Genomic DNA, 10,837 nt, shown 5'->3' on the forward strand with positions numbered 1-10,837 from the left:
GCTTCCATATCATTCCCAGTCCCCGTTTAACAGTAGCCAGGCTTTGTTGTAACAGTGGTTATTGTTGTTAGTTTCCATTGAGTTGGTCCTAAGCTCACTGTCACATCAATACACAATGGCCAGAAAGGATGCTCGATCTTGCTCCATTCCCGTGACCCGGTGCAGAACAAGGTGGATCAAACAGTAAAACTTCAGGGCTCTCACTGACTGGATTGTGGACATCTCTAAGCCTTCCTTCCCTGTCTGACTTGAAAGCTTTCCTGTCCAGCAACACAGCAACCCCCACCGACAGATATGTGATAGCTGCACATGAGATGCATCGATCAAAAGGCAAAACCCAGGTCTTCCTCTTGGAGTGTGAGAATTCTCCCTCTGTAGATGTAGAAAGGGATGCAGCCTCTTTCATTGTATCTTAAGCCTGTTGTCGTGCAGGCGCCTCTGGTTTGCGCGCCTTCTGGTGTGTCAGAGTAGAACTGCTGCACAGGGCTCTCGGGCTGATTTCTCAGAAGTAGAGGCCTTTCCTCCAGGTTGCCTCTGGGTAAACTCATACCCTCAACCTTTTGGTTGGCAGCTGAGTGTGTTTATTCTTTGTACCACCCAAGAAATTGACCTTGTTGTTATGTGCCGTCTAGTTCTAACAGACTCGTAGCTGATCCTAAGTGAATTTTCTGAGGTTGTAAATTGCCTAACAGAAGATTGTCCGTCTTCCTCTTGAAAGCAGCTGGTGGATTCGAACCACGTGCCTTTGATTGGCAGAGCAACTCCTTATCATTAGGCTGCCAAAGCTCCCTTATAGTAGTATTGTTGTTGAGTACCATTAAGTTGGACCCAAACCACAGCTGACCCTCCAGCGGGTTTTCAGAGGTGGTTAACTGCATGGGAGGAGGTTGCTCATCCTTCTCCCGCAGAGCAGCTGGTGCATTGGAATGGTGAGCCTTCTAGATTGCAGTGCAGCTTCTTACCACTAGGGCCCAGAGCGCCTCAGACATCACCTAAGGAATAGCTCTAGTCGGTTGATTCTCTATCTTTAAAAAAAAAAAAAGAAAAAAATATATATAAATACAATAAATTGTGCTTTGAGTGAAAGTTTGCAAAGCAAATTTGGATAACAGGTTTTGTTTTACAGCATTAATCACAGTCTCCACATTATAGCAGTTTTCTTTCTCCCCCTGCGTTTGGAACTTGTTTCATAGTGCCCTTAAAATAACCATTGAGAAAGTATCTGTTGTAGGCCCGAGGACAATACCTAGCACATGGAAGGCACTCAGCAAATCTTTGTTTGAATGGTAAATGAATGGATACATAAAGTAAACAGGAGAGGTTTTATAATACAGCACACCCAAGTTTCTATTCTGGTTCTGCTTATTCCTACCTCCATCTTTGTAGATAATTTATTTAATCTCTTCCTTATCCCATCCTCGTAGATGTAAAATAAAGATGGTGGTCCAAGAGTGCATGAACATTTGGAGCAGAGGAGTGGCTCAATCAAAGTTGTGCTTAATGGATAACGAATCTGGTGGATAGAGAAGAAGAGGCGAGAAAGGGAGTGGACGAATGGCCACAGTGGGAGAGGCTGAGATCTAAATTCAAGTCTTGATTGCAGTATAGTCTTAGATGTCATTTCCAAGTTCACCTTGTTGATCTAATGATATTAGCCTTTAAATGTGACTACAGGGAGCTCTGGTGGTCTAGTGATAACAAGCTGCAATCCCAAAGCACACAGTTTAAATCCACCAGCTGCTCCTCACGAGAAGTATGGGCAGTCTCCTCCTGTACGATTAACAGCATCTGAAAACCTTCTGGAGAGTCAGCTACGGGTTGGCTCAGACTTGATGTTACTCATCCACAACCCTTAGTCAAGCCCCTAACTGTGTTCATAGCCACCTTTCCATTCTTAAATTGGGATCTCTGTGCCGGCAGCATCAGCACCACCTGAAGACTTGTTATTGTGTGTCGCATCGCATCAGAACCGGCCCATAGCTGACCTTCCAGCAGATTTACAGAAGCATTAAATTGCACGAGAAATTGCCTATCTTTCATGGAGCAGCTGGTGGGTTTGAGCTGCGGGACTTTGGGTTGACAGCACAGCTCCTTACCACTAGGTCACCAGAGCTCCCTGAGGACTTGTTAGAAGTGAAAATTCCTGACTGCTGGAGCTAACACCAGGATAGATAAAGACCAAGGTTGTCAGTTATTTCATTTTACTTGGATCCAAAATCAGCACCCGTGTTAGCAGTCAAAAGGTGTCAAGAAGTCAAAAGGTGCCTTGGCCAAAGCTTCTGTCAAGGACCTCTTTAAGAACAAGGATATTTATCCATTTGTAAGCATCCCAAGCCGTGCTATTTTCACTCACTTCCTAGGCATGTGAAAGTGAGACAATGAATAAGGAAGACTGAAGAATATTTGTTGCCTTTGGACTGTGGTGGTGGAGAAGAACATTGAGAATCCCACGGATGCTGAGAGGACAAGCAAGTCTATCTTGAAGGAGAGCTAAGGCTCTCCTTACAAGAAACAGGTGAGACTTAAGCTCACATAACTTCCTGTGATCAGAAAATGGTAGTCACTGGGGAGAAGTGCCCACATTATCAGGCTTGGAAAAGTAGAAATGCGTGGGAGAGGAAGACCCTCGAGGAGATGGCTTAGCACAGGGACTGCAGCAGTGGGCTTGAGTGTGAAGACTGTGAGGATGAGGATGGATAAGGCGAGGTTGATCTTTTGGTTGTAGGGTCACTGTGAATTATCCACTCAATGACCCCATCATCATCACCAAAGGAGTCCTTGGCTAGTTAAGGGTGTGGCTACTAAGGGAAAGGTTGATAGTTTGAACTCATCCACTTTCCTCGGAAGGAAGTCCTGACAGGCTGCTTCTGAAAGTCCTCAGCTTTGTGAGCCCAGTAGAGAGTCATTCTCTACAACATAGGTTTACCAGGAGTCAAAAGGGACTTGTCATCAATAGGTTCTTTCGTTTAATTCCTTAAAGCCATGGCCAGCTTGGTTCTGACGTATAGTTACCGTCCATAGGTTTTCTGAGGCTGTAATTTATTATATGGGGAGAATGCCCATATTTCTCCCATGGAGTGACTGGTATAGTTGAATTGCCTACTTTTCTTGTTAGCAGCCTCACCGTTTATGCACCACACATTCAGACCTGCTGAATCGGATCCTTGAAGAAGTGGGACCCAGTGATCTTCTGCAAGTCTTTCGGATGATTCTGGTGCATGTTAACTACTGAGATCCTGGAGTTTGCTCATTACAACAGTAAGTACTTTCCTAGTAAAACAGAACTCTATGGTTCTCTAGTTAATTCAGATTCAGAGCACCCCTATAGGACAGGGTAGAACTGCCCATGAGATTTCCAAGGTTGTAAATCTTTACAGAAGCAAACTGCTTCAGTGTTCACTTGTGGAGTGGTTGGTGGGTTTGAACCATTCACATTTTGGATTGCAGTACATGCTTAACCCACTGTGCCAGCAAGGCTCTGCTATTCACCGCTAGTGGGGTGGGGTTAGCAGCTTGGACGGAAAGGCCGTGGGAGGCCGTTCTGGAGGTTAACAGTTAATTAAGCTGGTGTGAGAACCAGACGAGGATGAGGGAGGTCACTTTGGCACGGAAATGTAATTGCAGTGTTCGGAGGAGGGCATGTCAAAGAAGAGGAGGTCCTTGGGACCATTTGTCAAAGAAAGAGGGGGCCGTTAGGACATGAGTAGGAATTGTGGGGGCACAGTTGTTCATGACCAGAATAGAATGATTATGGAAACAGTGTAGGAGATGATTTCAGAGAGGGAGGCAGGGGCCAGGCTCTATAGGTTCGAAACTGGCAAGGGTCAGGCTTTTTCATGCAGTGTGATTCATTTATTCAACAGAATTATCGCATGTCCTGGAACTGGATGCTAACAATGAGGAGAGGCGCAGGATTTGGCCAAGCAAGGCACTCATTCCAGTGAAAATCAGAGTGACAAAATCAGGAGTGACAGACATATTCACATATAGTGCCTTTAAGAGGATTCATTGGGGGTATCAGGGAAGACTTCCTGGAGGAGATGACGCTGAGCTCAATATGAAAGGGCACCTAGAAATGAGCTGAAAGAGGGGAGTTCTTGATAGATGGTGACACAGCAAAGATGAAGTAAGTCTGAATTCTGAAAGATTATCTAACCATGAAGTAGGAGGAAGTGATAAGAGTTAGGTCCGACTGCCAAGGAGCTGGCAGGAGACGTAGAAGGCAAATCCCTTGGGGCAGTGGTTCTTAATCTCAACTGCACTTGAGAACCACACAGCAGCTTTCAAAACCCACCAGCACCTGAATTCCACCCCCAGAGTTTCAGGTTTACTTGGGCTGGGTTGGGATCAGGGCACTTGCATTTTTGAGATTTCCCCAGGTAATTCCAGCATGCAGCCGGGGTTGAGATGACTGCCTCAGGCAGCGGGAAAGACGGTGGAGGGTTGTAGATGAAGGACCAAGATGATGAGAGTCTTTGTTAAGCACTTGCACGTGTTTCAAGGCAAAGTGAATTTTATAGCTGATCAAGCTCCCTTGGGAAAAGAGCCTTTGACTATTCTCGAAGACTTCGTGTGTCCCACTTACTAATGAAGACATTACCTCCAGACCTCAAGGTCTGTTGGAAGTGCTGTTTTCACACTACAATTGCCCCCTGCCCAGAGGGAATGGGTTATTGGGCAAACGTAGGTAGGCTGGGGCCCCCTGCGTTCTCAGAGTCCTGAGGCTCCTGAAGGTGATAGGCACAGGTGCAGCTGTGACTGTGGCCACCTGGGCAAGAGGAAAGCCCTGTAAGCACACCTGCTCTCCCTGGGGAGCAGCTCCGGTCTTGGCTTCTGCTTGAAGTCTTCAGAGATCCTAATGGCAACAAGACTTTTAAATGAATTTGAATGGAATGAAAAGTGTAAGCTGATGCAGTTGTGTGTGAACCAATCAACACCTGCCTGTAAACTACCTTTCAAGCTCCATGCTGGGCAGCAGTGGAGTGTTGCTTGCTGTTCCCATTATTTTGAAGAGCCCTTTTCCTGTCCCCTCCCTTGTTTCCAAGGAGGCATGTGACTGGGTGCAAACAACAAGAAGAAAGAAGCCCAACTCTGATTGGCTTCTTTTCTTGGGGCCTAAGTGATCCTTAATATTTCATCTTTGTCACCCTTGAAGGGTCTGAACCTTGCTGTGGTTAATACGAGCTTTGAGAATATTAAAACTGAACACATTGTCATTGACTTTGATTCTGGATCATGGTTGACCTCCTTTACGTCAGGGTAAAACTCTGCTTTGTTACTCAATGACTGACTTTCTGGAAGTCAAATGCCCATCCTTTTTTCTTAAAGTTTGGTGTTTTCTTCTGTTTTTATTGTGATTTTAATGAAAGTTTACAGGAAGGTTGGTGTTTTCATTCCTTAATTTTTAGTTAAAATTTTATTAGTTTACGTATAATCATTCATATATATACAAATATCCATATGCATATAATTTATATATATCGTTTTTTGTATGTATACTTTGCTTTTTATACAATCTCATCATTTCTTTGGAGGCATTTCTGGGTCAATCTGAACCATCAATATGTTGGTTCACAGCCATTTGCACTGCCCAGGGATTCTTGGTACCTATCAGGTAAGCAAACATAGCTATGTATTATTTGTTGTTGTTTTTGTTATGTGCTATCGAGTCGCTTGCGACTCATAACGACCCTATGTACAACAGCTCTAAATTCTGCTCTGTCCTGTGCCAATCTCATTGTCTCCAACACACTCATCCCAATTGCCCCAGTCACCGAATCAATCCATCTCCCAGAGGGCCTTCCCCTCCTGCTCCTGTCCTCCACCATCCCAAGCATGATGTCCCTCTCCAAGGACTGGTCCCTCCTTACAACATGACCAAAGTATGTCAGACAAAGTCTCAGAATCCTTGCCTGCAAGGAGCAGCCAGGTTTGACGCTCTCCAGGACCAATCTGTTTGTTTTCTTAGCAGTCCATGGCGCTCTTCAGCACTCTTCTCCAACACCAAAGCTCAAAAGCATCAATTATCCTTCTATCCTCCCTGGTCATTGTCCAGCTCTCTGACGCATAACAAGTGATTGCAAGGACCATGGCCTGTACCAGATGCACCTTAGTCTCCAGAGACACATTGTTGCTCTTGAGTACTTTAGAGAGGTCCCTAACAGCAGACTTTGCCATTGTAATATGTCTTTTAATTTCCTGGCTGCTGGTGCCAAGAGTGTTGATTGTGGAGCCAAGCAGACTAAAACTGAACAATCTCAGTCTCTTCACCATCCATCCTGATGCTGCCAATTGGTCCAGTGGTGAGAATCTTTGTCTTCTTGACATTGAGCCTCAATCCATATTGAAGGCTGCAGTCCCTGACCCTCAGCAGCAAGCACTTCAGGTCCTTTTCAGTTTCAGCAAGCAGGGTTGTGTCATCTGCTTAACACAGATTGTTGATAGATCTTCCACCAATCCTGATGCTGCATTTCTCCTCATAGAGCCCAGCCTACCGGATGATCTGTTCTGCATACAGGTTGAAAAGGTGTGGAGATAGGATGCATTCCTGGCATACGCCCTTCCCAAGTTTGAACCATGCAGTGTTTCCTTGCTCTGTTCTGATGACTGTCTCTTGGTTCAAGTATAAGTTTCACATTAGCATGATCAAGTGTTCTGGGATTCCCATTCTTCTCAGAGTCAGCCACAGTTTGTTATGGTCCACACAGTCAATTGCCTTTGTATAATCAATGAAGCACAGATAGACATTCCTCTGGTATTTCCTGCTTTCAGCCAATATCTATCTAACATTAGCTACAATATCCCTAGTACCACGACCCCTTCTAAATCCAGTCTGGACTTCTGGCAGTTCTCTGCTGATGTGCTGTTCCAGTCATTTTGGGATAATACTCAGTAGAATCTTGCTTGCATGTGAAATCAATGATATTGTTCTATAGTTTCCACACTCTGTTGGGTCACCTTTCTTTGGAATGGGAGCAAATATAGATCTCTTCCAGTCAGTTGGCCAAGTGGTTGTTCTCCAGATTTCTTGACACACTTAGTGAGCACATCCAGGGCAGCATGTTAGCTGAAATACATCAATTGGTATACCATCTATTTCTGGGGCCTTTTTTTTTTTTGCTATTTCTTTCAAAGCAGCTTGAAATTCTTCCTTCATCACCATGTGTTGTTTAGTTAACAAAAATCAATAAACATTGATTTTACTGGAAAGATTGGGACTCAAATGATTTGAATGACCTTGCAAATTACAAAGATATGGGTGGCGGACTCTGCATTTGTCTTCCAAACCAAGCAAGCCAACCCCACTGTCGTTGCATTGATTCCAACCAATGAGGACCTTCCATGAGTTCCCAAACTGTAAATATTAGCAAGAACACTCTCCCTCATCTTTCTCCTGCCAAGTGGCTGGTAGATTCACACCACCTTTCAGTTAGTGGCCCAACACGTAATGCATGATGCTACTCGGGCTCTTTTGTCCCCTTCAATATGAACTGAAGCTCAACATCAAGAAAACAAAGATTCTCACCCTGGACCGGTGGGCAGCACCATCATAGATGGAGAAGAGATTGAGATTGTTAACAATTTCAGTTTACTCCATTCCACAATCAACACTCTTGGCACTAGCAGCCAGGAAATCAAAAGACGAATAGCATCAGAGAAATCGGCTGTCATGGGCCTCTCCAGACAAAGGTATCAATCTAATCACTAAGGTGTTCCTGATCCAGGCCATGGTCTTCATAATTACTTGCTATGCATCAGAGAGCTGGACAATGTAAGGATGACAGAAGAAGAATCGATACCTTTGAGTTGTGATGTTGGAGAAGTCTTTAACATACTATAGACTGTTTCATCCTGGAGAGGGTGAAACCAAGTTGCTCTCTGGAAGCAAAGGTTTTGAAGCTCCATCTCACATAGGGCATGTTGTGGTTGGGCATGTTGCTAGGAGGGACCAGTCCTTGGAGAACGACATCATGCTTGGAAGGGTGGAGGGACAGCGCAGGAGAAGAAGATTCTCGATGAGATGGATTGACACAGAACTGGAGTAATATAGGATAGGAGTGTAGGAGACAGTGAAATTGGCTCAGGATAGGACAGAGGTCAGAGCTATTGTGCATAGGGTCTCTATGATTCACAGATTACCTGATAGCACATAACTAAAACAATAACAATGTAGGTTAAGGGAGCACTAGTGGCTTAGTGGTAAGGAATTGTGCTGCCAGACCAAAGACAAGTGGTTTGAATCTACCAGCTGCTCCTTGGAAGAAAGTTGGATAATCTCCTGTGTGTTTTTTAACATCTGACTGTATCCCACTAGATTGTCAGGTATGAGTGTGTTCCTAATCCACAGTACCTAACAATAGCAACAGTGTAAAGCAACATAAAGATCTGGCTACTGTTTCAGGTTTGTAATTGTCATCTATTTAGATTGTACACAAAATAGTGACATTCCAGGCCTCTTTCACCCCAGACAGCAGAAACAGGCTTCCTAGGATGAAACAACAGAAACATTAGTGCCTTCAAAAATCTGTACCAATGTTGTATACATCCTTGATATTTTTCACACTCTGAGGTCACACACACACAATACATCATTAGAATAGATTATCGACATTGCTGCTTACTTGTGCTCCCCCTTTTTATCTATGTGGATAATTAAGCAGCTGATGATGATTTTGGGGATCCCATAGCACAAACGTCAGAATGTTCCATGCTTCTACTTTTGCTAGTTGGCTTTATTTTGAGGCTTTGTATTCCCCTCTCCCAGTGAGCTGGTTCTTTATTATTTTAAAATAGCATCATGGGGTTAATATGCATCTGGGCAAGCACTTTTGCCCATTACACCATCCTGTAGCCTGGGCCAGCCACGGGCCCTGTGATTCCTAACCTCAGAATGGGGCCTGGCCATGTGTGCCTGTTCAGGGGACAGGCTGGCCATCTGTGCTTACCTTGAGCCAACTCATAAAGGACCTCATTTGAGAATCTAAATTATTTTCTACCTTCTTATGAACATGGAAACCTGTCCCTTTAAAGTCAGAGCAGAGGGAAGAAATAAGAGAAAGGATCCTCTAACCATCTCCGGTGCCAGACGTATTTTAGACTTCATTGATCTATTGTTAATTTTTGAGGCAGCTCTTTTTACCCTTAGTTTAAGGAGCTCTGGTAGCATAGTCCTTCGTGGGTTGTGCGGCCAATGCAAAGGCTGCATTTCTCTGGCAGTTCTAATTTCCCAGCCGTTCTTTGGGAGAAAGGTGGGCGGTCTCCTCCTGTGTGATTGACAGCCTGGGAGACCCAATGGAAGGGCAGCTGTGAGTAGATTCTGACTTTTCCCAGCAATGAGATTGAGTTTATGGGTGAAGGATTCTAAGTTCCAAATGGCTGGGAAACCAACCTAAGATCACACAGCTAGTGACAATGGCTCTCGGCACTTGAGCCCAGGTTGGAGAGACTGCATCTTATGCTTGGCTTTTCCAAAATGGCAGCTGTTGACCCTTTGGATCCATAATGTCTAGCCATTGGTGCTGGCTGCTCTGAGCATTACATGCTATGCTGTAGCATACGTGGCTTCTACCAGGAGCCCTTCTACCGGGAGCCCTTCTACTGGGAGCCCTTCTACCGGGAGCCCTGGTGGCACAGTGCATTATGTATAAGCTGTGCAGTTCGAATTCACCAGTTGCCCAGTAAGACCAAGTAAGACAGTCTCTTCCTATAATGACTGATAGTTTCAGAAACCCATGGGAATTGTGGAATTGGCTCAATGGCAATAGTGGAGCTTGGTCTTCTGTCCTTGATATCAGCAGCAACCTCTCCCCAGTTATAAAAACCGAAAATATCTCCTGACATTGACAAATGTCTCCTGAGGGACCAAACTGCTCACAATGCCCCCATTGCCGCCAACTGGGATTCATTGCGCTATGCCAATAAATGTGTTTTCACATTTCTCACAACCCTATCAGTCAAGGTCATCCCCATAAAAAACCACTGCATCTAGAAACATTATAAGTTGACAGGTTTTTTTGGTTGTTTTTTTTTAAGTTTATTACCCTTTTTTACATTAGATGGGTGAGGGTTTTGGGGGACAGTAGGGCACACCCAGTCATTCTCAGCAGCTGCCTTCCTCCTGACAGACAGGATATTGCTGAGTTCCTTCCTCTAGCTTCCTCTTGGCATGGATGTGTGTCCCCACCCTTTTCTTGATGAACTTGAGTGCCTACTTATCCTTGGAGACCTTGAGCAGCTCCATGGCGTGAGCTCGTAGGGCACGAAGCCACACCCCTCCCGGATCATGTCCCTGGTGTGCTTGGTGAGGCGCCCCTGGTGGCGGCTGTGCCTCAGCTTGCTCACGTTCTTGGTGACTCTGTGGCCCTCGATGAGGCCCACGGCCATGGCGTAGCACACAGCCATGGCTGGGACCTGCTAAACATCTATGGCTGCCGCCAAGTAGACAGTCTTAGGCCGATGGGGAACTGGTAGCATCTCTGAGGCCCTCCTTTCCCCCAGAAATAAAGTAATGGAACCAGTGTTACAACCAGGCAAGCCCAACCTCCAAATCTGTATTCTTTGTCTCTTCACCGGGCATTTGACTGGCTTAACGAGTATTATCTGCAGCGATCTTGTTATAGTTCAGATTCCCAGCAGAGTCAAGTCCATTAGATTTGTAACGGGAGCCCTGCTCTGGTGGCACATGATCAAAGCATTTGGTGATAACTTGAAGGTCAGTGGTTTAAACTACCAAGCAGCTCCTTGGGGCAGTTGGCTTCTGTAAGGACTGATAGGCTTAATCGTAAGGGGTGATTCAACCCTGTCTTTACCAATGCACTTGATGGCAGTGAGTTTTGGG

General features: G+C 45.1%; 1 pseudogene; it reads right to left on the reverse strand.

The window, feature by feature from the left end:
- Positions 1-4,670: 4,670 nt before the first annotated feature.
- Positions 4,671-10,401, reverse strand: LOC102876116 (annotated as a pseudogene).
- Between the last annotated feature and the right edge of the window lie 436 nt (positions 10,402-10,837).

Source organism: Elephantulus edwardii, unplaced genomic scaffold, assembly GCF_000299155.1.
Source record: "Elephantulus edwardii isolate Elephantulus edwardi_28Jun2011 unplaced genomic scaffold, EleEdw1.0 scaffold00014, whole genome shotgun sequence".
Taxonomy (NCBI): Eukaryota; Metazoa; Chordata; class Mammalia; order Macroscelidea; family Macroscelididae; genus Elephantulus; species Elephantulus edwardii.